The sequence below is a fragment of the Callorhinus ursinus genome, unplaced genomic scaffold (assembly GCF_003265705.2).
Source record: "Callorhinus ursinus isolate GAN/ISIS: 27379988/994484 unplaced genomic scaffold, GSC_fseal_2.0 scaffold54, whole genome shotgun sequence".
NCBI classification, from domain to species: Eukaryota; Metazoa; Chordata; class Mammalia; order Carnivora; family Otariidae; genus Callorhinus; species Callorhinus ursinus.
Window position 1 is genome coordinate 640,915 of NW_027397116.1, and position 26,796 is coordinate 667,710.

At 48.4% G+C, this 26,796-nt stretch overlaps 1 protein-coding gene across 16 annotated transcripts in view; it reads left to right on the forward strand.

The window, feature by feature from the left end:
* Positions 1 to 26,796, forward strand: part of LOC112839198 (carboxyl-terminal PDZ ligand of neuronal nitric oxide synthase protein) — a 279,718-nt gene that overhangs the window by 141,842 nt on the left and 111,080 nt on the right. For 2 of the 16 annotated variants that reach the window (XM_073884030.1, XM_073884031.1), the window contains exon 1: positions 26,636 to 26,759. The exons of 13 other annotated variants lie outside the window; for them this stretch is intronic. The gene's annotated coding sequence lies outside the window, so the exon portion shown is untranslated. Of the gene's footprint in view, positions 1 to 4,110; positions 4,197 to 26,635; positions 26,760 to 26,796 lie in introns of those variants that run through there. One more of the 16 variants, XM_073884029.1, reaches the window with a different exon arrangement.

The window sequence follows — 26,796 nt, forward strand, 5'->3', positions numbered from 1 at the left end:
GAAATACGTGTTGTGTTGGAGGCAGGTAGCTGTGATGCTAAGAGGGGTAATTCTTCAGATAGAAAGCTTTGCTTTAACAAAAACTAAAACAAAATAAAATATGAAGAGTGTTATTGAATAAGAAGACAAAAGCAATGCTGTGGACCCATCCCCTGAGCCTGACTTTATCCAGAGAAACTTTGGCAGAAGGTGAGAGAAAGAGAAGTTAGGGAGGGCATCTGTCTTTGTTGCCCCAGGAATCGGTTGGCATCCTCTCCATCGTTTTGGCTAAGACCAGTGGTCTTTACAGGACGGAACCACACAGGTCCAGAGTGACCTCCTCAGAGGGAGGCCAGGGGCTCAGGGGTCCTGAGTAAAACGGGGGCCCTGGGGAGATGTAAGTGGGGAGAAATGAGTGTCCAAAAAGGAAGCATCTCAGTAAAAATAAGGTTCTAAGCAGTTTTCCCCTTGGAAATGACTCTCTTCCCAATGATAGACCCGAGACCCACAAGCCAGGAGCAGGATGGCTGTCACCCTTCCAGCAGCCCACATGCTTCTCACTGAAGCCAGACCATTCATTCTGGTCCCTCCGGAGCCTGCAGTGATAGAGATCAGCACAAGCTTCAGTGTTTTCTGAACCCTGGGCTAGGGTTAGGGGTCACTCCCTTTTCCCGAAGGTCTGCACTGTTGTCACAACACAAAGCACAACTGGTCATGGGCAAAGTGTCCCTTCCGGTCCGTCCCTCCTCTCCCCTCACCCTGTTCCATGCTCCATAGACAGAGTGCCCCCCCCCACCACCCCACAGCAGGTGCTCCGGCCCAGCATTTCCTCTGAATACATCTGGCCTTCCCCAGCCTGTGAACTGGGTGTAGTAGCACCTGCAGGACCTCCCTGTTAAGTGAGGTTGTGTGAAGGAATCTGTGTGTGGGGGAGCGTTTTGTATACATTATGATGCCTGCCCTTTTCTAAAGAGGATTAGAGGTGCCTCAAATAGGTTGTCCCACATTCCATTTCCTTAAAGTTTTCATTCTCCAGCTAATCCAGGTTAAGGTCATCACTTTGCCGACCTGAGCTGTCTTGTCGGCCTGAAAGGGGTGAGGATTGTGACGTCCTCGTGTTCTCTGCCTTCCACCGGCACAATCCTGAGATCACCGGGGTGCTCCTAGGGATAGAAGCCCAGGAGTCACCCCTGCTTGAGCCAGAGACGACTAACAGCTCAAGTCATTTTTTTCCCCCATAAAATGAAACTAAGCGGGGCGCCTGGGTGGCTCAGTCATTAAGCGTCTGCCTTCGGCTCGGGTCATGATCCCAGGGTCCTGGGATCAAGCCCCGCATCCGGCTCCCTGCTCCGCGGGGAGCCTGCTTCTCCCTCTGCCACTCCCCCTGCTTGTGTTCCCTCTCTCGCTGTGTCTCTCTCTCTGTCAAATAAATAAATAAATTCTTTAAAAAAAGTAAAATGAAACTAAGCAAATAAAGTTGATTTGTTTAGAAACCAGGAATGTTATAAGAATATTTTTGCTTGTGTGCTACATTCACTTAAGAGAAGTTTACTGGGCCCTGGGGCTTCAGCAGGGAAGGGAGCAGACCCAGTCCTTGGGCTCCTGGGCCAGGATCTAAACACACACCCAGCATTGTTGCAGTGGGGTGCACTCGTGAATGGTGACGGGGGCGCCGAAGAAATAGTAATAGCAGAGCACCCTGATGTTAGTTTGGGGGCATCGGGAAGGCTTTTCCATGGAAGTTCAGTGGAAGCCATTCCTAATTTTGAATTGTTAGCTTTCGTAGATACTTACTTTCTCCTATAGGCTGATTCAGCTTCCTGTCCCTCCTTCAGGCTGTATGTCTTCCTGGGCTCTGTGCGAGTTAGGGAGCAAGTGATAAATACGCCCGTCAGCACTCTGTGTCTTTCTAAGCTGGTGCTGTCCTCGGGGAGCCCTTAAACCCTCCCCTCTTCGGTAGCCTTCCATGGCGGGCCTGGATTCTGCTCTACTGTTTCTCCAGGAGGCCCCTAGCTTGTCCTCCGCAAAGGGCCAATCTGTCTGGGGGGCGTGGGTGAGGGAGAACAAATAGGTCTCATTGTATCATTCATTTTCCTTTGGGTTGTGAGTTTAAGAAAAGCATCCTGGACAATATATTAATGATGGCAGAAAATGTGTTTAAAATAAGCTAAAAATAAAATTCTCACTCTGAATTATAACCTTGAGTTATCATTTAACATCGACTATATGCTCGCAGTCCCCCCCGCCCATGCATTTGTCATTGAATTATCTCTTTCTATATATTAAAGAATTTATAACTTTTTTTTAAAAGAATACAAGCTTTTTAATAGTTAAGAGGGCCATATTAACATTTCTTTGTGGACTTGTTGTGACTGTAGTAAACACATTCAAAATCGTCTCTCCTCTGTTCCAAACACGAACTCCTCTGTTCTCTCCTCTAGGAATGTTTTTTTTAACAAAATTGGGGGCACTTGAGTGGCTCAGTCAGTTAAGCGTCTGCCTTCAGCTCAGGTCATGATCTCAGGGTCCTGGGATCAAGCCCCACGTCGGGCTCCCCGCTCAGTGGGGAGCCTGCCTCTCCCTCTCCGCCCCTCTCTCTTCTGCTCATGCATTCTCTCTCTCAAACAAATAAAATCTTAAAAAAAAAAATTGAGTTTAAGACCAAAAGGAACAGTTTTTGGACCAGGAATGGAAGGTGCAGGGAGTGCTGTCTCAGACTTCAAAACTTGCCCCAGCAAATGGTGTCCGTGCACCTTGCACATGGCGGGAGAGCAGGACCAAACGCCATGATCAGTGTGCTGGAGGCGGTCATTCACGGCGGCCCTCAGTGATGGGACCCACGGCTGGACAGCACCACAGATCTGATTGATACCCTGCGCTTCCTTGTCCATAAAGGAGAAGATCCTAAAAGCCTGCCTTCCAGCCTTGTTCAGAGTTGCATATCCTACAGGGCGCGGCCCAACCATGGTGTCAGCTGTCCGGGAGGGGCAAAAAAGGAGGAAACATTCCTATGCAAGATGAGTTTGCAAACAAAATCTCAGAGCCTGCTAGGAAAGCCGTGTCCACGAGAGGCAGGAAGCAGATGAGCAGCCCCCCTCATGTGAGCAGACCTGAGGAGAGGAGCACTCTGGAAAGGTCTTAAAGAATGTGTGTATATAGAACTGCAGAGAATTACAGGAGGAGCACCGGTCAGATGAAAATAGTTTATTGCACAAGAATATTAAGATTCAAGCGGAAATCTCTGCAATGAAAACACAGGGTTTATGGTCGGGGTGGGGGACTAAGACACGGTGTCCACTGCAGACTGGGTATAGCTGAGAAGCATGGTTTTGCAACTGGAAGTGAGGCAGCAGAGAGATCTGAAGGGTTGGAACGTCTGAAAGGAGCAAAGCAGAGAGGTTGGGCTGAGAAGCTGACAAACAGTGAGCGGTTTCTTTCTCAGACTTCTCCTGGTCTTGTCAGAGTAGTTTGTACCCCACCCATCCTCCCGCCGGGGGCACTAGAAAAGCATATACCTGCCTATCGTGTGTGTGTGAATATAAATGACATAAGGTCTGTCTGGAGGCTGCTAAGGGGGTGAGTCCTGGGGAGAAGGGAAGGATGGAGAGGTAAGCCTGACATTAGGTGTCATGTTCCCCTCACTTTTTTTTGTGGACTTGTAAGTGGCAGCAAAGAGGCTAAATAGGTGCGCAGAGCTTTCAGTGATCTTGCAGAACTGAGGAGACAAATTGCGGTTCTAGGGCTCACCCAAGAGGGGAGGGGTCCTGGTAACCCCCCCCCCCCCCCGCTATCAGCGTGGAGTCCTGACAGGTTCTATGTTGGGAGAGAGGGCAAAGGGGGAATAGACCAGCCCTCCCAAGGCCGACACTTAGCTTCTGATCGGCCGGGCTGAATCAAGGCCACTTCTCTATCCACTTGCCTGTGAAAGGCACAGAATTCCTCTCTGGAGGAAGGTGATTTTTCATATACAATGTATTACAGTCAGTGACACATGACCAGGATGTTTGAGAGTCAAATCAAATGAAACACAAGATGAAAAACAAAAGGAATAGACCTGTGCAGGAGCTCCGTGCATGTAGTTACCACACGGGGGCTTTGAAACAGCAGTGATTAGTTTTAAGTTTAAGGGATGAGAGAAGATGGAGAACTTTGCAGAGAACTGGAATCTCTTAAAATGAATCATAGGAATTCGAGAACTAAGATTTCCATGGGAGCAGGTAATATCTTAATCCTTTATTCAAAAGATTTATTTTGGAGAGCGGGGGTGGGGGGCAGAGGAAGAGGGAGAGAGAATCCCAAACTGACTCTGCACAGAGCATAGAGCCTGACGCGGGGCTCAATCTCTCGCCCCTGAGATCATGACCTGAGCCGAAATCAAGAGTCGGACGCTTAACTGACTGCACCACCCAGGCGTCCCTTTCTTAATCTGTTATTAAAGATAGGAGCTGGGTTGAAGTTGGGGTGTGGGGCTGATGCTGACGGCTCCGAATGTCCCCAGGAGTGTCCCTGGGATGTGTAGCTTGCCTGTGGCTTTGCGGGGAGGGGAGGCAGAGGTCAATGTGAGAGTAGGAGCCAGGCCTGTGCAGACCCCTGATGGAGAGCAGAACCGTCGGTTAGTAAGAGGCTGGCTGGCTGGGTGCCTGAGGTGAGGAGAGACACGGGTCCAAAAAGTTCTTTTGGTTTTCTTTATATATTTTCCTGTGGCCAGTTAGGGCACTCAAAATGGATTAGTGGCTGCTTTTATTTTTGTAATTTTTACTTTTTTCTTGTTTTAGAATAAAGTAACCTGTGGCATCCGTTATTTTTATTGGCTAGGCTGGTAGGTGCTGGAAGCCAGTGTGTGTTTCGTCCGCCTGTTTCTCTTCTCTGTGTGTCCCCTCTCCCTCTGTCCCACTGTCACCCTCCACCCAGCAGCGGCACGTTACCATCCTATAACAGCAGCTAAGTGAATATTTGTCGAATGAATAGAAGGCCTAGCTCTCGACTGGCTTACTAATTTGCGCTCATAAGGTGCTCCCCACGTGATGATGGCAGGGTGGTAGTCGTGTAGTGGAAAACATTTCTGCCTTTCGGGAATGGACCATGCGGAGGAGGAGAGACTGTACTGGAGAAAATGACCAGAGGGGAATGGAGGGTGTGAACGGGGCAGGTGCTCAAAGCCTCGCTGACACTCCGTCTGTGACTTGTGTATCCGTAGGGTCCGGGCAGGAGACAGAAACCAGACCAGTCATTTGACCAGGGAAAATGGAATATAAAGAATTATTAACGAGTAAATGAGAACTAACTGCAAGAGGGGCAAAGAGAATTTTAGAGAATACAAGTGCGACTTCTAGCTCTAGGACCGAGGGAGGATAAAGTAGGAAAGAGAGTCTCCCAACGTTGAGATTTCGATCTCTTGGGGGAGAGAGAGAGAGTCTGGGGCCCACTGGAGGGTGGAGAAGTCGCTGGGGCCCCAGCAAGACTCAGTGAGGGGAGGATGTATGCCACGGAGTCTCCCCTGGGGAGTCTCCCACATCCCAGGGGCCGGGAAGTCTGCTCGGCCATGGAAGCAAGAACAAAAGCACCGGAACCTCGAAGAGAAACCCTTCTAACCAGTGTCCTTCCAGCACCCTCTACTGACAAGACCTCCTGTGCCATCTCGCAACGGAGAAGTGTTTGCAACAGCTCAGTCCAACAGAGATAGAATGCAAGTCACACATGTGCTTTAAAACTTTCTAGTAGCCACATGAGAGAAGCAGAAAGAACCAGGTTATGTTCATTTTGAGAATGTGTTCTACTTAACTTGATATATCTAAAATGTTATTTCGGTATATAATCAAATCACGGAGATATTTTATGCCTGTTGGGCTAAGTCTTCGAAGTCTGGTGTGTTGTATTATACCTAGAGCAGATCTCTGTTCGCACTGGCCGCATTTCAAATGCTTAACTGTGTGATTAGCGGCTACCATGCTGGATAGCACAGTTGGCTCAGAAAGCTGGTCCTAGCGTCATGGATGTGCGGCTGAGATGCGATAAATTGATAACTGGCTCATAATTATAATAATTATGTGGCCACATAATGGAATATTGATGTTCTAAAAAGTTACAAGAATTTGGGGGGGGGAAGCTTTTATTATGCAAAGTCAAATAGCATGTAGAATTGTGTATAAATAAAATGTCAATTTTCTAACAACAAAACTCCAAACAGAAACCTATGTATTAAAAAAAAGATAGGGAAATACACTCAAATATTAACAATGGTTATCTTTGGGAAGTGGTACCGGGCTGTTTGGTTTCTTCTTCCTACATTTATATATTTTCAGCTTTTCTTTATTTTCTTTATTTTAAATTCAATTAGCCAACATTCAGTACATCATTAGTTTCAGATCAGATTCTCTTTAATGAGCACACAGCTCACTTAAGATACTTGTGGCCCAGAGACTTATGGGGGCCCAGGCCCTTGGGCCTCAGTTGGTCACAGTTGAAATGGGGTTGACTCCAACGAGTGTGTGAACACAGCTTTGTAAGATGCAACACTTAACGCTGTTCTGAGTTTGAAAAGTCATGACCAGGAGTCCCGAAGATGGCAGAAACCCCGGTTTCCGAATTTCTGGATAAGAGAAGGTGGTTTATGTTGTTTCTGTTTAAAGCTGCTTGGTAATGGCCGTCATTGGAATGCCTGTCATTGTTCATTTCCTTTCTTCCTCTTGGGGATCAGGGGATTAAAAGGCCGTTATTGGAACTGATTTATTTTGCCTCTTCTGTATAAGCATTTTATCCCCTCTGCTCTGTCATAAAAAGTAGAGGTTCTTTTTTTGTCTCCTCAGGGAAGCTGAAGATGGGAAATGTTGTGATCTTTTGTGCTGTGTGTGTGGGGTCTATGGACACAGCTGCAAGACTGTTTGTGGGACTTGCTCATTTTGTGGGGCTCTCCTGTGTCTTTCTTCTGTTAGCCTGCCTCAGCTTTAGGCTGGTACGGCCTAGAAAGGCCGAAGGTCCACGAGACCAACTCGAAATCTGACTGTGTAAGTTTTAAAGAAGTAAATGCTTTTTGACTTTATTGTGGACCAGATACGTTTTTTTTTTTTTTTTAAGATTTTATTTATTTATTTGACAGGGGGAGACACAGCGAGAGAGGGAACACAAGCAGGGGGAGTGGGAGAGGGAGAAGCAGGCTTCCCGCCGGGCAGGGAGCCCGATGCGGGGCTCGATCCCAGGACCCTGGGATCATGACTTGAGCTGGAGGCAGACGCTTAACGACTGAGCCACCAGGCGCCCCCCAGATACAGTTGTTAAATATTCGTCATGAATACACCCCTCTAATCCTTGTGATAACCCTATGATGTGTAGGTACGGCTGCTTCTCCCATTTTCTACGAGGGAAATAAATGCTTAGAGGTTAGGGAACCTGCTCTAGGTCACATAAGTAGTAAGAAGAGGCAGCAGAATTCATAATTACACAGTCTAGCTTCAGAGTCTGGGCACTGACGCATTAAGCCAGTGTAGTGGTTCTCCAACTTGTGCTTTGGAGTCTGCTTGTGTGAGGTGAGCGTGTCCCTGGAACGGGGTGGGTTTCGTGAAGTGAGGATGGGAAGCTACATTGGGCTTATATTGCAGGAGGCATTGAGTGCTGCTATCTTATTCCATAGATGGTGGAAGGTCCGTGGTTTTTGGACAGTTGGAGCCATACTCTAGGATTGTCTTCTAGTAGACCTTTTTCTCTTATGAAGGCGGCTGCATCATTTTGGCATCTGTCCTCCCCAAGCTTCCAGGGACCCCAGCTTCTAAACCCGTCCCAAGCAGGGCCTGTCTGTCTGCCCCTCCCTGTGTTCCCTGTACCATGTTATGTCCCCGTCCTTCCCAGCCTATGCCCTCCTGTGAGATGATGCTGCCCCGCTCTCCGCGATCCTAGTCTGACTGGGAAGATCTGCCTCATGGGAGGAGTGGCTACTGCTAGAACTCTTGAGCACATTCCAGAAGGTGCGGGTGTTCACTGCGTTCTGTAAGAGGAGCCCTGACCCCCACCCCACAACACACACCGCCCTTTGTTCTTGGCCAGATGGAGTGGTGCATCTGGATTCGTGCAGGAGAAGAGGCCATTCCTTCTGGGGTCTCCCAACTGTACCCCGACTCTAGCCCCTTTTGCTGCTTCCATGTGCTGTTCCGGTAGTCTGCTTGTAACAGACTCAGCCTACCTGTTCCTGTAGATCTGGGGCTGCGACTTTTTAGTTTAAATCTGAGAATTCCTTCAGCGAGTCCTTCATACATGGGGAAAGAGGTGCAATACAGGGGAAAGTTTTTCTTTCACACATCTTAAAACTCTTTTTAAACCTGTCAACTGTTGTGAGGTTAGGCTTGATTCCAAGACCTTTCCCTTCATGGAGAGGTTCCCGCAGCTCACCTGAATTTGCTCTGACTCTTAGCTGTCTCCCTGCAACAGAGCATTTTTCTCCCCATCTTGGTTGGATGGCGTATGCAGCCACCAGCCTGGGCCTTACCGTGCATTTGCTCAGGAGCTTCCCTAAACCAGAGAAACCTGCCTCGGTGCTCATGTTTTCCCAGCATACCTCTCGCCACCTTTCCCTGCCTCACTCTGCTTCACCCCTGCCCCTCGGTGGCCCTCACCCTTGGGCACACCTGTGAGGGGGCCGCCGGGAGCCTCGTCAAGGCTGAACTGTCAAAGGCTTTCGCTGGCTTGTGTTTCAGACTCCTGAAGCACGGTCAACAGTGCAGAAGCGTGCCCCATGCGGAGATCAAAGCTTTGGTGGCTGGATGGACGCAGACACTGCTTAATTAAAACCAGGCCTGCGTGCATGGCAGTGCCATTGAAGGCAGTGGGGCATCACACAAAGGTGACAGTGGTTAATCCCTGGCATTCCGTCTCTTGGTCCCTGTGGGGCTGGCATGAGAGGAAGGCTAGCCTGCCTCACCCATTCCCAAGACACCCCACGCTGACACAAAGGCATACGTGTGGGCTCGTCCTTGGCCGATACCTCTCTCTCATCAGTTGAATGAATCCTAGAAATAATCTGAGCGCTGGAAGGGACAGCAAGTAATTTGGGCCCATCCGGTGGAGATGAGAAACCGAGGCCGGAAGGATCCTCAGGGTGGGTTGGGAATAGAGCCTATATAGTTCATGTCCCCTCTCCTGGTCCCGGCGTAATGTCATGAGGCAAATGCCGTGCTGTGTAAGTTCTCATTCCAAAGATGTTTATCCATCACCTGCTGTGGGCCAAGGTCTTTTTTTATTTCGGATTTCATTCCTGACCTGTTCATCTGGCTCCTTTCCATCTTAAGTGCTCCAGGACCGTTCAACCTCATGATCCCTCTGAGGGTAGCTCTCCAACTTTAATGCCAACCAACAGGTTTGAATGCCTACCCTATTAGGCATTGTGCTAACATTTCCTCGGTTACTAAGCCCAAAGGCGACCATTATATTGTGCCCTGGTAAATGCCCGAATCTGTGTCCGATGCTTCTCAGGGCTATCTCATGTAATCCTCAGGGAAGTAGATCTTTAGGTGACTCATCCCTCACAACAGGCCATTCGTGTTGTGCAGCTGAGGGGCTGCAAGCTCGAGTAGTGTGCCCAAGGATACCCCAGCAGAAGCTACTGGACCTCCTTAACTTTACTCTTTCCACCTCCCTGGCATTAAAGCACATGCTTCCCTCCCGTCCCCACGGGTGGCCCTGCTAAGCTCTGAGGAGGTGGGGCAAGTCTGCCCTGGTCCTCTGCCTCCTCTCTCCCTCCTCCTTCTTCTAGAAAAGAGTATCCAACCTTTTTTTTTTTTTTTCTGGTGGGGTGTGGGGTGCATAGGAGTCTTATTTCTCTATTCTTTCCTTTCTGTTCTCATTGTTTAGAGATGGAGTCTCTCAGTGGAAACCCACAGCCCCCAGGCTGGCCCACCAGCTGCAGTGAGGCTGGCAGGTTCAAGGCCGCCCTTCACAGCTTGCTCTGATGCAGATCCTGAGGCTCCCTGACCCGTCCTCCTCCCCACAGCCATGGGGGCAGCCTCCTGCAGCTAAATCAATAGTTATTTGGTAATGAATTGGTGTCATCTGGATGGTAACATGTTCATCGGGGCCTTGGCTTACCCCTGACCCTCAAGGAAGCACAATAATCCGTGTATGGGCTATTGGGTTCATCTTGGTGTCCGGTGAGAGGGTGGTGATTTAAACCAGTTTGTTTCCCACTTAGTGCTGAGGCCAGCTCACCTTTGCTAGAGAGGATTCTTGACTTCTTCCTTTGTGGTAGGAACTCCTGAGTCGGTCTTTTCAGGAATTTCGGCCTGAAAGCTGCATGCAGTCCCTCAGGGGTAAGACCTATGTCCTTTTTTGGGTAAATTATTCGAGACAGAGGGCTGCAGATCGTGCTGGTGGAATCCGTTTTCTAACATTGACTTCAGCCTAGTAAAGCCTCGTTAAGCCACTTAACTCTAACACTGGAACCTGGGAAAGCCGTGCAGCTGCTCAGACAAGAGGTTGGGAGATTGGCATTTGATTTCCAGCATCCCGCTAATCCTGTTCTCACCCAAGGCCTTCGGCCAGCCACTTTCTGTGCCTGTCCCCCTATTTTGCATCGGGATTTACATGAGCATTAAGGTCCACTGGGGAGCAATCCCTTTTTCAGTGTGGTGCCTGGTTTTGTGAAGATGCTGGTCAGTTTCGATTTCAAGGCACATAGGATTTTGGATTACCTCTGCCTGAAATTCAGCAGGCAATCGACAGCTGACTCATAAAAATGAAAATGAGATCCAAAGAATTAAAGCATAACCAAATCCTTTATTAAAAGAATGCTCAACTCAAGTGGACACAGACCACCCGTTCTAACATGCCATTGGCCAGCCCGCTTAAAGGGGAGACTTTGCAGGGAAAGGTTTAGCTTTGTATTTTGCATGACGTAAGTGGACTCTGCCAATAAAAACTGATTGTTGCTGTTACTTGTGCCATCAGTTGGCCTTGGAGGGCAAAAGGAGAGGCCCGTGAAGCATTCGGTGCATGGCCAGGCACGCGGCTAGGCTCAGTGCAGCCCCCCAGTTGGAGTGAGCCAGGCCTGAAAGACTTAATCCCATTTCCTGTGCAAGCATTTCTTTATTGGACTGTGCTGTTTTTAATGAAGGCATCATGTACAGTATGCTGCCCTACATTAATAGTCCCGCCTAACTGTTTACTGGGCGTGAATGAGGAGAGCGCAGGGCATAAGGTGAGACTGGGGGAGGAGGAGGGAGAATGGATGTGTGAGTTAGGGGAAGCGCCTCTTCCTTTCCGGTGCATGCAGCCCCATGCGGGGAATGTCTGGCTTGGAGAAGGGAGCATGGATGGGTGTAACCCTCACGTAACCCCTCCAGCTGGGTGTGGTTTTACACATGGGCTGTGGTTGGCGATGGCGTCCACGGTGGGAGGAGGGTAAGGGATTGGAAGGACTTCATCAGAGAAGCCACTCTCTTAAGTGATCTCCACTGAACTTACTGGCTAGTCTCCATTCCTTTTGCAAAACACCTTAATGGCTACCATTACTCTATGCCCACATTACTTTTGTGTGCACAGTAATTCTCCCTCCACTAAGGCTGAGTGCATAGCAAGAGCCCATTGTGCAAGTTCCCGTACCTGTCTGCGCCAGTGAAATTTGCTATTGTAACTGAATAACTTGATCGTGACATAAATGGAATGAGTGGGAGGATAGAGAGCTGACATGCATCGAGCACCACTGTGTGCTAGGCAATCTTCCAAGAGTTTAACATCAAATCTCCTGTAATTGCCTGTTTATAAAACTAAGTTGAGCATTTCCAACAAAATTGGTAAAAGTGAGTTGCTACAAAAGAAGTTGCCAGTGAACTAGGTACGAAGACGACGGTAACAGTTAAAATGTCGAAGGGAAAGAAGCCCCTGTGCAGGGGGTCTGCCTCCAGGAGTCTTTGTGTCTACTGCACAGTGTCTATAAGTTCTTCATCCACTTGGAAGAAAGCAAACTAGAAATCAGGGTCAGTGTGTTATTTAGCCAAGGAAGACTTTGGGCAATTAATCTGTGGACCCATACCTAGAGGACAGATCACCAATATGCATCAAAAATGTCCGTAAGCCTACATTTATATACTTAAGTTAAAATGCTCAAGGTATGCCCATTTCGGGTTTTTTTGGTGAGTCATTGCTTTAACATCTGTTTTAACTAATGGACCATGATAGTCTTGGTAAGAAGTCTTTTGCTATAAAAGTAACTGAGGCCAAATCAGATAGGAGCCCCAGATGGCTCCGGTCCATTTGCAGGTGCCTGCAGGTGGGCTGCTAAGGTTCCTCTTTGGAATGAAGTAACTGTTGTGGTCTACGGATCATGTTCTCTCACTGCAAGTTCCTTTTTCCCCCTCAGTTAGTGGGTTGGGTTGGATTTTAACCTGTCAACCAGTTCTACAACTTGGTGGACTGCGTCAGCCAAGGTTTTGGAGCTCTGTTTTGAGGATAATGAAATTTGGCATAAGAGAACACTGCCCTTTGGTTCTTTTCGCTGAAGGCATTGGTTTGCTGTTCCAGTGGTCAGCTCCTCTGAGGATGAGAAGGATAAACCTGTGTGCATCTGCATGTGTGTACACACAGGCTTGGATTCAGCGAGCCCACGTGCCAGGTGCTGGGCTCTGAGCTTTAAGGACTCAAGAAAATACCTGATGTGACCATTGCCCTCAAGAAGCCAGGATATGTATCTAGAGGAGTCACACATGACTGCCTGAGACAGATGGACTATTAGGAGCCGTTGTGAAGGACGAAGACGGAAGGAGGGGTCCCAGGAGGGAGAGCACCATAGCAGCAGGGCGATGACACAGAGGAATGAGACAACCCAACGACAAAAGTTTATGGAATTAGCCGCTTTCAAATTGCTTTTATGCGGGGCCCCTGGGTGGCTCAGTCGGTGAAGCGTCTGCCTTCGGCTCAGATCATGATCCCAGGGTCCTGGGATCGAGCCCCACGTCGGGCTCCTTGCTCTGTGGGAAGCCTGCTTCTCCCTCTCCCACTCCCCCTGCTTGTGTTCCCTCTCTTGCTGTCTCTCTCTCTCTGTCAAATAAATAAATAAAATCTTAAAAAAAAGATTAAAAATATTGCTTTTATGCTTATCTGGCGTTATTCTCAGGATAATTGCAGGGAGTAGAAAGACCCCTCTACTGCTCACTGACACCTGGGGACACATGCAGAGGGAAGGCACCTTGTCTCAGGAACGTGGAGCTAGAACTCCGACCCGGCGTCCTGGTGTGTACATTGGTTCGGCTTCCACCCCCAGGCTTCGCATCTTCTACCACACTCCCTCCCCTCCCTGTCCCCTTAGAGACACACTGAAACCAGCACCTTAACTGCCCAGGTTGGTCTGTCTTATGCCTTACTGTCTCTCCTTCTTAAGAAGCTACCGCTATTGCCAACTTACTAAAGGCAGGGCCCCACTGACTTCTGGGACTGAATGGGGTGCGTGTGTGCGTGTGTGTGTGTGTGTGTGTGTTCTGCCTGCTCACCTGGCATGTGGCTCGGGATTCCTGTCTTCTGGGTCTGTGGGCAGCAGCTGGGGCAGTACCCTTACCCGGCGCTTTCTGAACTGTTCAGGGAAATCTCAGGTAGCACATTCTGTCCACTCTTGGGCAGACTCAGCTGGACCCTTGATAGCTCTTTGCTGTTTAATAGGATAGCATTTGCAGAGGTCCATAAGCCACCTGGATGGCAGCCCCTTACAGCAGAGTGCTCTTTCCATCTGGAGCCTGAACTCCACTGTGTGATCGAAGGATCTGGAAGCTTCCCTCCCTGTTCCTCATACCCAGAACAGACCCCACAAACATGTGGGTGATAAGTCAGCATGTGTTATTGAGGGCTTTGTGTTTACACCAGGGCCCTGGAAGACGTAAACTAACACGGGGGAAGAATACAAGGCCGTGGTCTGTCCTTCATGGTCCATTCATTCATTCAACAAAGATTTCCTGAGCAGCTATTAAGTGCAGAGTGGTATATTAGGTATGGGAGATTTCATTTAGAGCAGCTGTGGCCATGGCCTTGTGGAGTCCTCCGTCTGGAGGGACAAGGGCTGATCGCACTGGGGTGTGATGAATGCAGTGGGTGCTCACCAGAAGCAGGGCAGCTGTGCGTGGTTTTGTAGGGTGGGGCTGCTCACTGGCTCTTGGCTGAAGGAGTGAGTAGAGGCTGAAATCCAGTCCATCCCCCTCTCAAGACACATGCTGCCTTGGGGAAGGGGAGCCTTTTTGTAAGCTACAGAAGGACGCACAGGAACCAGCAGGGACCTTGATTGGAAAGACACCTGACCTGGGTTTGGGGGGAGAGGGTAAGCTTGGAAGGAAACATCTGAACTAAGACTGGAAAGATGACTAGGAATTAGCCAAAGAGGGGAGCAGAGGAGAGGTGGGAAAGAACGTTTCAGGCAGAGCCCTAATTGCCAACACTGGGGTAGTACTTAGCATGAGCCCGTCGCCGGTCTGAGGGCTTTAAGTTAATCCTCGTAGGAGGAAGTTGCGTGTGGAATAGCACAGAAGTGAAAGAAAACGTGGCATGTTTTGGACTCTGAAGGGTGTTCATTATGGGTAGAGCATGGAGTTCGGAGGGAAAGGGGACCCATGAAGGCGGGGCGGATGCCTGTAGCTAATTACACTTGTGCCATACTTGCTGTCACCTGAACACGCAGCGCACGGTGGCGCGTTTCACCCTCAACACAACTATGTGGGGCGGGTCTTATCCTCCTCGTGCAGATGCAGCCCAGACCAAGGAGGATGGAGCAGCCTGCCCCAGGCCAGCCTGCAGAAAGGGAGAGACAGATATGCCGTAAGGCACCAGCTTCTGATCCCCGCGCTGCTCATGCAGAAGGAGCGGGAGATGGAGACAGGCTGCCAAGGGTTGACCAGGCAGCAGGGAGGAAAGAGAGACAGCCAAACAGGGTGACCTATCTCAGCGTGGGCAGGAGGGCAAGCCGTGCAGCTCTGTGGACAGGGCCGGCCACGTGGTGCCATCTCGAGTCTTTCCCAACAACTAAGGGAAAAGGAAAATCCGTCCTCATGAATGATTGCGTTTATTCCTAACCACCATCCCATGAAAGTTGGATATAGTACCCACACTGTGGCAGTGTGGAGGAGGAAGAGGAGTCTCCAGGGAAGTAACTTGACTTCAAAAAAAAAAAAAAAAAAATCCTTACTCTGGAAGCTCATTTGCTCTTTTTGCTCATTCACTCAGCTTCTAGTTACGGAGCATCTCCTAAAAGCCAGGTGCCCTGCGAGGCATGATGGATGGTATGTGAGGCCTAGTCCCTGACCCCAAGCGGTCAGGGACTTTAAAAATTAAACAGGTCAGTGCGGGGATTTAAAAACCTGTCTGCAAAATCTTTGACACTCCTGTCATGGAGAGAGATGGGGTCTGTGACTACGCACTCCTGGATTCTGGGCTGACCTTAGGGACTCTCTGGTTGCCCATAGAACACCGTGGAAGTACTAGACTTCTGAGGCTAGCTCCAAAACAAGACCAGACAGCTGTCCCTCACTCTGAGGGGACCCAGCTGCCAAGGAGTCCAGCTAGCCTGCTCCAGCCAGGCTGGCAAGGCCGCGTGCGGGCATTCTGGTCAACAGCTCCAGCCGGGCTCCCGGTCAGTAACCAGTGTCATCCGCCAGCCTTGTGAGAGAGCCATCTTGCACGCCTGGCCCAGGTTGACCTTTAGATGAGTGCAGCTTGAGCCAACATCCTATGGCAACGGCACGAGAACCCCAGACAGGAACTGTCAGCCCAGCCTCTCCCACATTCCCAACCCGCAAAGGCGTGGGCCAAATAAAAAGGTGATTACGATATTAGAGATGTTGTGAGTCATCGTTTAGAAAGTTGCTGGAACGGGCGCCTGGGTGGCTCAGTTGGTTAATCGTCTGCCTTCAGCTCAGGTCATGATCCCAGGGTCCTGGGATTGAGCCCCACATCGCGCTCCCTGCTCAGCGGGAAGTCTACTTCTCTCTCTTCCCACTCCCCCTGCTTGTGTTCCCTCTCTCGCTGTGTCTCTCTCTGTCAAATAAATAAAATCTTAAAAAGAAAAAAAAAGTCGCTGGAAGAGTCAACCTCCGGGAGCCAAGGGGCACAGCACCCCAGGGCACCCAGTGGACGTAAGGCTCAAATCCTGTGGGAGAACCCTGACTCGACAGTGAATGTCAAAATTCCTACTTTAATTGCTAATTGGTCTCGGGGAAGGAGGGGGAAGGCAGAAGGAGAGGAGAAAAAGTGAAATGAGCAATGTAATGGAGGGGACTTGATTTTACACGCTGCTCTGGGTTTGAGCTGACATGCGCCACCCCACGCCCCCACGCCCCCAGCAGGCGGTGCCGGAGCCTGATTAACTCCAAGTTACAGGTGTCACTAGCGGAGCCTACCGTTCTCCCTGTTCAAGCTGGTAATGAATGGTGCCCTCGGCTTTATTTAGGTCTGACAGCCTGCTTAAACAGTTTGCGGAAGCGTCTGCAGGGGCTTTTCCCTGGGCTCGGCCGTGGAGAAGTGGCCGCCGACAGGGGACTAAGGAGTAAAAGCGTGCTGCGCAGAGTCCCCCACGTGCTGGGGTCGTGGGAAGCACACGAGGTGGGCGAAGGTGGGGGGCGACGGGTACGGGCCACAGCCCGAGACTGTTTCCTATCAGAGGCCAAGGCATTCACTTCCTACATTCTGGGTCTCACTTTTGCTCCCTGCTTTCCCGTGGTGAGGTGTCCTGAGGGATACCTTCCTTTCTCTCCACAGAAGACACAGGTGGAGAGGTGGCGGCGGTGAATAATGCGTCCCGACTGTTGCCTCACCCTGTTGGAAAGGAGCAAGGAGTGCACAGTTTCCTTATTGTTGCAGGAAGAGCAAAATTCTCTTCCCCACTGGGGCTGGCCTTGTTTCCCCTCTTTCTCCATCCATTATGGCGGAGGTCATGATGCTTTCACCAGAAATATCTACAGGCTGCTCTGGGGATTACTTCTGAGAGACAGGGTGCTCCTGGTGAGCCTCCTGTCTTAATTAATGTTTCTAATTTTTAGCTGGTTTGAAATGAAAGAACTTTACCCCTGGGCTGTCTGAGATGTTCGCTGTCTGTGCATTCTTGCCGAGACCCATAGGAGCAATTTTCCAATCTCATTTAACCTGCACAACAGCTGTTGCAAGAATTGGTGCAGGATCTTCTTCGCCCCACAGGGCATGAGTGACAGAAACTTGATCCAGGTTCAGTGTTTGAACTGCCCGGCCCCACAGGGAAGCCTCTTGTTTTCCTGAGGTGAGTCCCGGGGTCCTTCAGGAGCTGACTTTTCCTCCTGTCAGAGCCCTGTCTGGATTTTTAAAGACACTGTGTCATTGATACCATCTCGCTTCTGAGCTGGGGAGTGGCTCTGCTCGGCACGTGGGCCCTGGAAGGTTCTCACCTGCTCTGCGGTGAGAGTCAGACTTGGGCTTAGTGGAACTCATGTTTCTCATTGAAGCTGAGCCGGTGGGTGGAATGGAGGGCAGACGAGGGCCCAGGTTCTCTTCAGGGAGCATCTGTTGGGAAGGTCCCCGCAGCCTGGGTCATCTGCCCCCCTCTCTGTTGAGGCAAGGTCCCTGCTGAGGTCAGTAGTCGAGCCCCATCTTTTTTTTTTTTTTTTTTTTAAGTATAGTTGACACACAGTGTTATGTGAGTTTCGGGCGTATAGTGTGATTTGACAACTGTAGGTCCCGCTGTGCTCACACGTGTGGCAGCTGTCTGTCACTGTACAGCGATATTGCAGGACAGTTGGCTGTGGTCCCACTGCTGTGCCTTTGACCTCTTCATCCCATGACTGGAAACCTGTACCTCCCTCTCCCCTTCTCCCATTTTGCCCATGGCAACCACCCGTTGGTCCCCAGCCTCCTCTGTCAGACACATTCTCAGAGACTGTTCCCTCTATCCAACCTTCGTCCCCATATTGTTGACCTGGAAGTATTAAAAACCTAAGGACCATTTCATGGCAGCTCCAAGTTCTGTGTGGTTCTGAATAAAGAGTCTTAGGATTGTATTTCTTTGCAACTGGAGGAGAACTTAAAGGTAATTTAGGTTAGCCCTTGCATTTTACAGATGAGGAATTTGGGACTTTGAGAGGTTCGTTGCTTTGCCTGAGGATACACAACTAGTTAGTGACAGAGCTAAGAGAGTCCCCTCAGGTTTCCTGCTCTTACGTCAGTATTTCATTTGCACTGTATTGCTTGATCTAAAAACAGTATCTGCAAGTGGTTTTGAGGCAGGGTTTCCACATAATTCTTTGTTGTGGGGGCTGACCTGTGCTTCGTGGATGTTTAGCAGCATCTCTGGGCTCTACCTACCAGGGCTCAGGAACAACTCTTTCCCCACCCAGCTGGGTGAGGCAAAAATGTCTCTAGACTTTGCCAAAAGTTCTGTGGGGGGCTGAGATGTTCCCCGCCGAGAAGGGCTTAAAGTTAGTGTGGGTGGGGAGAGGGAGAGCAAGAATCCCAAGCAGGCTCCATGCTCATCGCAGAGCCTGATGCGGGGCCTGATCCCATGACCCTGAGATCATGACCTGAGCGGAAATCCAGAGGCAGACACTTAACCAACTGAGCCACCCAGGCATCCCAAGGTTTAGCGTATCTTTAAAGAAACATACTTAGGTTCGCTCTTCCTCAGAGTGTGTGAGTACAAAGCAGACTGGAGCAACAGTCCGGGATTAGAGAAGACATGCTACTTCCCGATTAACTGTGATTAGACAGGATCCTGGGGGCTTAGAAGACAGTGCTGCCTGTTCCCTAGCTTAAATGTTTAGATTGTGATGTTACCAGAGCAGGGGAGGAGAGTTTGGTGGGGTGAGGGAACGGTTAGAGGAAATCAATAGGCTAATTGGTCTATAAGGGAAGCACTTGCTATAGATATTCTTGTATAAGGACCTTGTATCCAAAACACGTAAAGGACTTAAAATTCACTAGTAACCAAACAAACGACCCATTTTAAAAGGCGGGCAAAAAATATGAACAGACACTAAGCCAAAGAAGGTCTACAGATGACAAGACCATGAGAAGATGCTCAGCATCGTTAGTACTTCGGAAAATGCAGGTTAAAACAAAGTGAGACGCTACCACTTCACTGTAAGGGCAGCTAAAATCGGAAAGGGTGATGCTGTCAAGTGTTGGTGAGGATGTGGAAGTTCTGGAACCATCACCTGCTGCTGGCGGGAATGGAAAAAGGTACAGCCACTTTGGAAAACGGTTGGACAGTTCCTTAAAATGTTAAGCATACACCTACCATGTGGACAAGCCTTTCTACCTTTAGGTATTTCCCCAGGAGAATTGCAAGTGCATGTTCACGCATGTTCATGGCAGCTTTAACTGTAGTGGCCCAAACTGGAAACAACCCAGATGTCCATCAGCCATTGCTTTTTAGACCTTGCTTTGTGAGTGAGACATTTTCACATCCTGCCAACGAATCAAGAGAAATGGGTCAGACTGAGAGCATCTGTTTGGGTCCAGATACTGACTTGCTTTTCGAGTGTGTCATAGTGTCATTAGAGTAAGTCAAGTGACACTTCTGTTCTTTCTGGCAGTGGAGTTTGGCAGTGGAATCGGTGATCTTTCTTCTGTAGGTCCCAGATGGGCTATTTTAATGGGCTGCTAGGTGATGATGGGTTCTTTAACTATCAAGGTTTAAAAGATCACACCTAGCTTCACAAGCTAGCTCATTAAAGCATTTTATTTATACAACATTAAAACATTTCGGGGGTAAAGATGTTCTTGGTCACTATGATGTCTTAAAGATGGCAGGCCAGATGCCCTTGTGGCTAGAATTCTTCCCAAAGGGTCAAGAGTTGGGAGCCAAGAAAAGAGATTATTTTAGGGGAGGGTAGAGTGATAATTCCTGTGCCCCAGAAATAGCCAAGACTTCTGTGATGTGTATGGGTGGGTTGAGCCTTGCTTTAGAATCCTTTTTTTTTTTAATTTAAAAATTTTTTGAGTTCCTGATAGGTGTTGGGCATTGAGATGCACACAGGAAGTAAGACATGGTCCAGCCTTGTCTTTAAAGATGGTACAGTCCAGTCAAGAGAAAGATAAATCAATGCACAAGGTCAGTCCGGAATGATGAATGTCATGGTGGAGATGGGCATTTGGTGCTGCTAGCAGAGCACAACCAGATCATTAAGAAAAGAGTGAAGTGGGAGTTGATCAGGAGATGCTTCAGCATTCCTCCTAGATACCTTAGCTCGGTTCTGGGTGTTCCAGCATGAGGGCCAAAAATTACTAGGAAAAGATACAGTTCTTGCTGTCAGAGATTTTAGTCTAACTGAGATAAAGTTAGTATGCTTAGGAGGATTAAGGTGGCCGTGTGTTGATAACAGTATAATGTGTTGGAAGCAGTCCTGCAATGAGTGGCAAGAGAATGTAATTCTGGCCCGGGATCTGCTCCTATGTGGCTCTTGACCTCAGGATAAGTCACTCACTGGCTCTCTTGGCCTCAGTCTTTTTAACTCTAAAAGCAGAAGCCAGGATAACAGTGTATGATATGTCAGGTACATTCCAGCTCTCTCCATGCTGTGTAGTGTGTCAAAGGGAGATCTGGTGGAGAGCTTGACCAGTTTGTTCTTGTTGGAGAAATCTGCCTTGGTGAAGCTGTTGTTGAGGAGAAATGCCATCCATTATTAGGTTGGGCAAACTGTGGGCATCAGGGATTTTTAAAGCTCCAGAAGCCATTTTGTGGGAGTCCTATTTAAAACTAAAGCAAAGGGCGAGTCTCACCTCCTGGAACCAAGGGCATTAGTCCCTTTAGCCTCTGTCCTTCAATGACCCCTTTTTGGTTATGTGGTCTTGGCTTGGTGCTGTGTTCCCGATCGTTATCAAGAGGGACCTACACCCAAGATCTAGAACACCTAGCATGTTCTCTCTTGTGGTGCCTTCCCTCCTGGCATGTAGGGTTAGCCAATGCCACCCATCCATGATTGGAAGGGCATTTGCTCCTCTTGCCTCTTTCTCTTAGTCCCTCCTGTCCAGTGATACATCAAGACATGTGTTCCTAAGAGTATCCCAACAATGCACAGCAGTGTTATTTGAAAGAAAAACATAAGGAACTTGTACAGAATTGGCGGAACTGAATTGCATATTTTTTTCTCTGTCTTATCCGGTGCACCTGAATGCCTCCTTTGACTTGTGGCGCTCACTTCCTGGAGCAAATTTGGAGGACTGCAGGTCCACCTGGCAGCTTGGCGAGTGCTTGTTGGATGGATTTCACACTTGGCGTTGGCTTTCTAAAGGGTGTGGAAGACATGAAGACTTTCTAGATGGGGGTAACAGCACTGAATTGTTACTACTCTCATTCTATTTCTGGACCTGGATCTTTCCCAACTCCCATTCACTACCCTAAATTCAATGTATGGTGTTCGACAATGTACCTGCCAGACTGATGCCTTATTTTCCCCCAAAACAGGATCTAGGGATCATCCCTGCTCTTCCAGAGAGTTCCTCCTCTAACTTCAACAGCTTATTCTCAGTTGAAATTTGACTTCCCAAGACTACTTTGGGGGAAAAGAGAGGCCTAATTATCAGATTTGATGCCTGCATATGATCTGACTAGAAAATAATCAGAAGGCTAGATAAGAAAATCATCAGAAAGCGTTGCGGGGACTTACTCCATTTTGTCACCTGTAATTTTAATGTCAGAGTAATTGGCTAGGTACCAGTTATTTTCTAAACAAAAAGTTGGATAACACAAAAAGAGTTATAACAGTCCTGTCTGGAGTAATTGAAGTTAAAAGCCTTTTGCTAGTATGGGTGTGACCAACGCCATGGTACTTGACACACAAGAGGACAATTCCTTGATGAGGCTTTATACCATATGAAGTAGACTGGCAATTATTATCCCCGTGGGATAAAATAGGTAATTGAGACTCAGCAGGCAAAGTGCCCAAGGTCATGCATATAATAAGGGATGAGACCTTCAGATTCTTCTTCTTTCAGTCTCGATGCCAAATCCACTATGTCTTCCATGACCCTTATGCATTTCTATGTGTTTATTGTTAATGGAACTTGTCTAATTTACCCATAAGCTGCTCTCATTAGATTAAACAGAAATTAACACTTTATTGGTGGTAAGATTATGACATAGTAGCAAAACTCTGAGGGACTTCTAATATGTCCCCCTTTTACCTGAAAAAAACACTTCAGCAGGAAAGAGGGGAAAGGATAGGCAGCTTACATCCATTTCCTTACAGTCCTACATCTTCATGGATCATGGCCTGGACCGTGCTGATGACCCTTATACCCAAGTGTTTTCTGTGGAGAGCCTTGATGACAGGACCCAACAGATGGGTGGAGGTCATTTTCATGTGCCACGGTACTCACTCTGACCCCAGCACAAATAACATCACACCATAAACACTCATGTCCCAGATTCATTTCTTTGGGACACTGGAGGTTTTGTTACTTATACGTATCGTAGAGGTCTTTATGGGGACCCATCTCAATATGTGTTTTCATCTTGACTTAAATCCAACTCTTCTTGTTTCCTTCTCCATCAAACCACACCCCCCTTGCCTTTCGGTCAAGGGGTGGATGGACAATAGATGGTAGCAACAGTTTCTATGGTAACAGCATCTGAGTCATCTCCTTGGAAACCTGCATAAAGGCCTTCCATCTCCAGACCAGCTCAGTGCAACTTGGAAGGCCTTTGTTTCCATGAATGTATCAGCATGGGGCAGCAAGCTCTCCCGGGCTCTGGCCACTGCAGTTTCCTTTGGCTCCTGATGCCCATGGCAGTTTGGGTATAGGGTTGGATTCAACCAAACGTGGGGGTTGGTGGGCCCTGGGGTGCTTTTCTCAGCCTAGCCCATGTCCAGAATGCATTGTCTTTGGTCCAATACCAGATGCCCAGCAGATTTAGCCGGTAGACCTCTTGCTTTTTAAAATGCCCAGATGACTCAACCAAGTCTCCCACAGTGACCAGCAATGGATCAGAATAAAGCAGTACTGCTTCTGAACGCAGATGAGCTGGGTATTTTGGCATGGTCATGAAGAGAATCCTGAAATGGGGCACCATGGGATAGCTTGTAAGAGCCCCTCTCCTTATGGTGTCCTTCAAATGCAGCAATTTTGTTCCTTAAATGAAAGCAGAATGGTTTCCAGCAGCTAAGAGGATTAATTCTCTTGTCATCATCCACACCAAGTAATAATCACAAACGCTTCCATTGTGCTGCTTATTTTATAGATCATTTTCACATTCACGAGCTCAATTAATCATTTATTCAGTCATCAACACATGTTAATTTGAAACTTACTATGTGTTGCATATTGTGGTGGGAGTTTGGGGCAGAACTGTGAGAAAAAAAATGCACAGTCCCTGCTCTAATGAAGTTTACAGACTCAAGGGCTAATCAGATAATCACACATGTGTGAACATCCAGCCAAGCTCCACTAAAGGAGCAGGTCCATGCTATGATTAGTGTGCAGAATTGAGGGATTTGACCCTTTGGAGACCTCTTCCTTGAAGAAGCGATGGTCATGCTGACACCTGATCAGCAGGGCCCTTTGCAGATGACGAAGTGAAGACTTGCAGGGTGAAGTGACTTCCCCATGGTCACACCCTCTGCTGACTGGCAGTCCAGGGTTCCGATCCCAGGCTCTGTCTGTCCCTTCCTGCTGACTCTCAAAGCAGAGCCTAGGGTCATTCTTAGGTCAGATAGCCAAGGAAATGTTCTCCCATTTTCACTCAGGTTCTGCCCCGCTTCCAGGCCTGAGCCTGTTGCCTATTTGCCCAGGTGGACAATTCTGGGAATTTTCACTTTCCACGGATGTTGCCCTCCAAGGTATTAACTGATGCAGGCAGCTTGCCTAGCTCTGTTGTCCCTTAAACACAGGACTTAGGCTAAAAGTTAGTCTCCTCCCAGCACCCCACCCCAGAAAAAGGTTAGAGGTAGTTTGAGAGAGAATATCCACTGGTGGAACGTGGGCCTTAAGACAGAGTTTCTGCCAACATTTAGGAGCAAAGGAGCTGTGCTGGGCAGCTCCATTCCTCTGTCGATGGACATCTTGGGTTTTTCCAGAGTTTGGCTATTGTGGACATTGCTGCTATAAACACTGGGGTGCAGGTGCCCCTTGGGATCGCTACATTTGTATCTTTGGGGTAGATACCCAATAGTGCAATTGTTGGGTCATAGGGTAGCTCTATTTTCAACTTTTTGAGGAACCTCCATACTATTTTCTAGGGTGGCTGCACCAGCTTGCATTCCTACCAACAGTGTAGGAGGGTTCCCCTTTCTCCGCATCCTCGCCAACATCTGTCTTTTCCTGGCTTGTTAATTTTAGCCATTCTGACTGGTGTGAGGTGGTCTCTCATTGTGGTTTTGATTTGTATTTCCCCGATGTTGAGTGATGTTGAGCAGTTTTTCATGTGTCTGTTGGCCATTTGTATGTCTTCTTTGGAGAAATGTCTGTTCATGTCTTCTGCCCATTTCTTGACTGGATTATTTGTTTGGGTATTGAGTTTGATAAATTCTTTATAGATTTTGGGTACTAGCGCTTTTTCAGAACAATTTAAAAACAAGTGACAGCTTAGGCATGTCCCTTAATCCTGGATTCCCTCGCTAAAACAGTGTTATCCTTCTCTTTTTTGATACTGAGATCTGAGCAAATGTCGCCATCTTTGTGGATGACATCTGTGAGAAAGTTCCGTTTTTCTACCACAGACAAACTGATCTTACTTTCTTAAAAAATATGTTGATTTTTGTTTTCCAAGCCAAGTTTTTAATAAATGTTTTTGCTGACAGATAAGTAGTTAAAGATTTATCTTTTCTAAATGCATGAATCTGGAAAATAAGCAGGCATCTCCTGTACCAAGGAGACCATTCCTATCTTAGGGAGACCAGGTCCAATCCTACTGAGGCTCCTTCGAGGTTGAGGAGGGAAAGGGGAAGGTAAGATTGGAGCTGTGTGATTTGCGGCAGCTTGGCTCTCCCATCTATAAAGTGCATATTAAGAACCATTTTCTTCTAAAATGAAGCATGAAAGGTACCACGCCCCTCCCCACCACACACCGCGCTGACCCTAACAAGGGTTTATAATTTTGAAAATCATCTGACTGTTTAAGCTGATGGAGTCCTCTCATTAACATTTCATCGTGTAGAGAAACCACCCTGGGCCTCCTTGCTGTTTTTCCGACCTTGAAAGAGGAAGTATGCAGCTTGTTACTGAGATTCACAGATGAGAATACAGTTGAAGGTGCTCAGAACCCCGACAGAGGCTGATGGCTTTGAAGTAGGCTCTGGGGAAGTGAGTGGACGCGAGCAAGGGCCAAGCAGGGAGCCTGGTAGGTGACTTGGAGCGCGAGAAGCTTCCACCTGAGAGGCTCCGTCCCCACCTTGCTGGCTAGGATGAGGCAACCGTGTTGGTCATTTTACAGTCTGGAATGTGAGGCCCAGAGAACCTATATAAGTGTGTTTTCTGCAGTGGTTGGCATGTCCTGAGAGGCTGGGATTGGTGGGTGGTTACAAAAGATGGAAGGTTCTAAATTACAAGCAACTACAGTACTTTCTAGCATACCACAGTGCACAGCGCACTACAAATTATAACTAGAGCCCACTGTCGACTGGGAATAGGGTGGGGCATTTTGCCCGCGTAATCTGTGGTGCGGGTGGTGGTAATCTCCTTTGTCTAGGTAGAGAAACTGAGGTAGTCTCCAGCTCACTCACAGAGCTGGTCGATGCTCGATCTGGGATTTGGATCCAGATCTTTCTCCAAGCCCATATTCTTTCCACTATTGCTGCTTCCTCTCCAAAGAGGTTCTTTTGTGGTCCATTTACGTTAGGACAGTCCCTGATGCTGTCAGGATGCTTTTCTTCAGAAGGCCCTTTAAAAAGCTGTTTGAGCTCCAGGAATCGTGCAGCTTGAAAGTGCTCTTCAGTTAAACACATTTAGATCTCCCTTGGGGCTGTGGAATCAGGAGGGTTAATTAGCATCTGTCAGGCTGTTCTTAAGTAACTGGGAAGGGCTCAAGATGACCTTGAAGAGCGTTTTAGTTTTTGAGGTGGCTTCCAGAGTTTACATTATAGATTGGTCACTTTTCCCCTCCGCCTCTCCGGGAGCTTTTAATTACAGTGGCTCATCCTCGGGAAGCTGCGATCTGCATCTTTTCTGTGCTTGCCTGTTCCAGCTGGCCTTGGCCCAGACTGAAGTCAGCACCCCGGACCCTTCCCCCAAACTGTTCTCTCTTCTCCCTCAGCTCCTTTTCCTGTTTTGTGTGAGAAACCCTGGTGGCTGGCCTAGGAGAGGGGTTTCAGGTGTGAGTCGTGCACTGATGAAGATTTTTTTTTTTTTACAGGATAGATAATGAGTTGCTCTGAGCTATCCACATTTTCCAATTTCCTCTTTCCATGACCTTCCATTGCTGTGTGGAAGGGGCTGATCAGGATAGCCGTTTAGCCAAGGTGAGAGCTGTAATCATGGCTGTAGGATGAACAGGTCAGATGGATCCTTTGGGGAATGACTCCTGCGGCATCGTAAACTCGATGCATGACTGTTGTGTCACATGCAAGAGAAACATTGAAATACAACCTGTGCGGGTTGATTGTTTTCTGTGTGAGCAAGCTAGCCTTTACTCTCATGGTAGGGACGAAGTAAATAAGAATTGATTAAGTGGGAAGAGAGAGGAGACTGGGGAAGTGGCATCCACCGTACATGTAGTCCCGCCCTGAGCCTGCGTCTGGCAGCGTAAGGGTGCGGGTGTGGTTCCTCTGTCCTCTGATGGGTCGGCAAATAGCCCTGCAGCTTTTCTCTCGACTTTGGCTTCTGGGCTGAACTTAATCTTCCAGTGGATTTTGCTCCCCTTCCAAAAGGTATGTATGTATGTATTTGTTTATTTAGAGGGAGAGA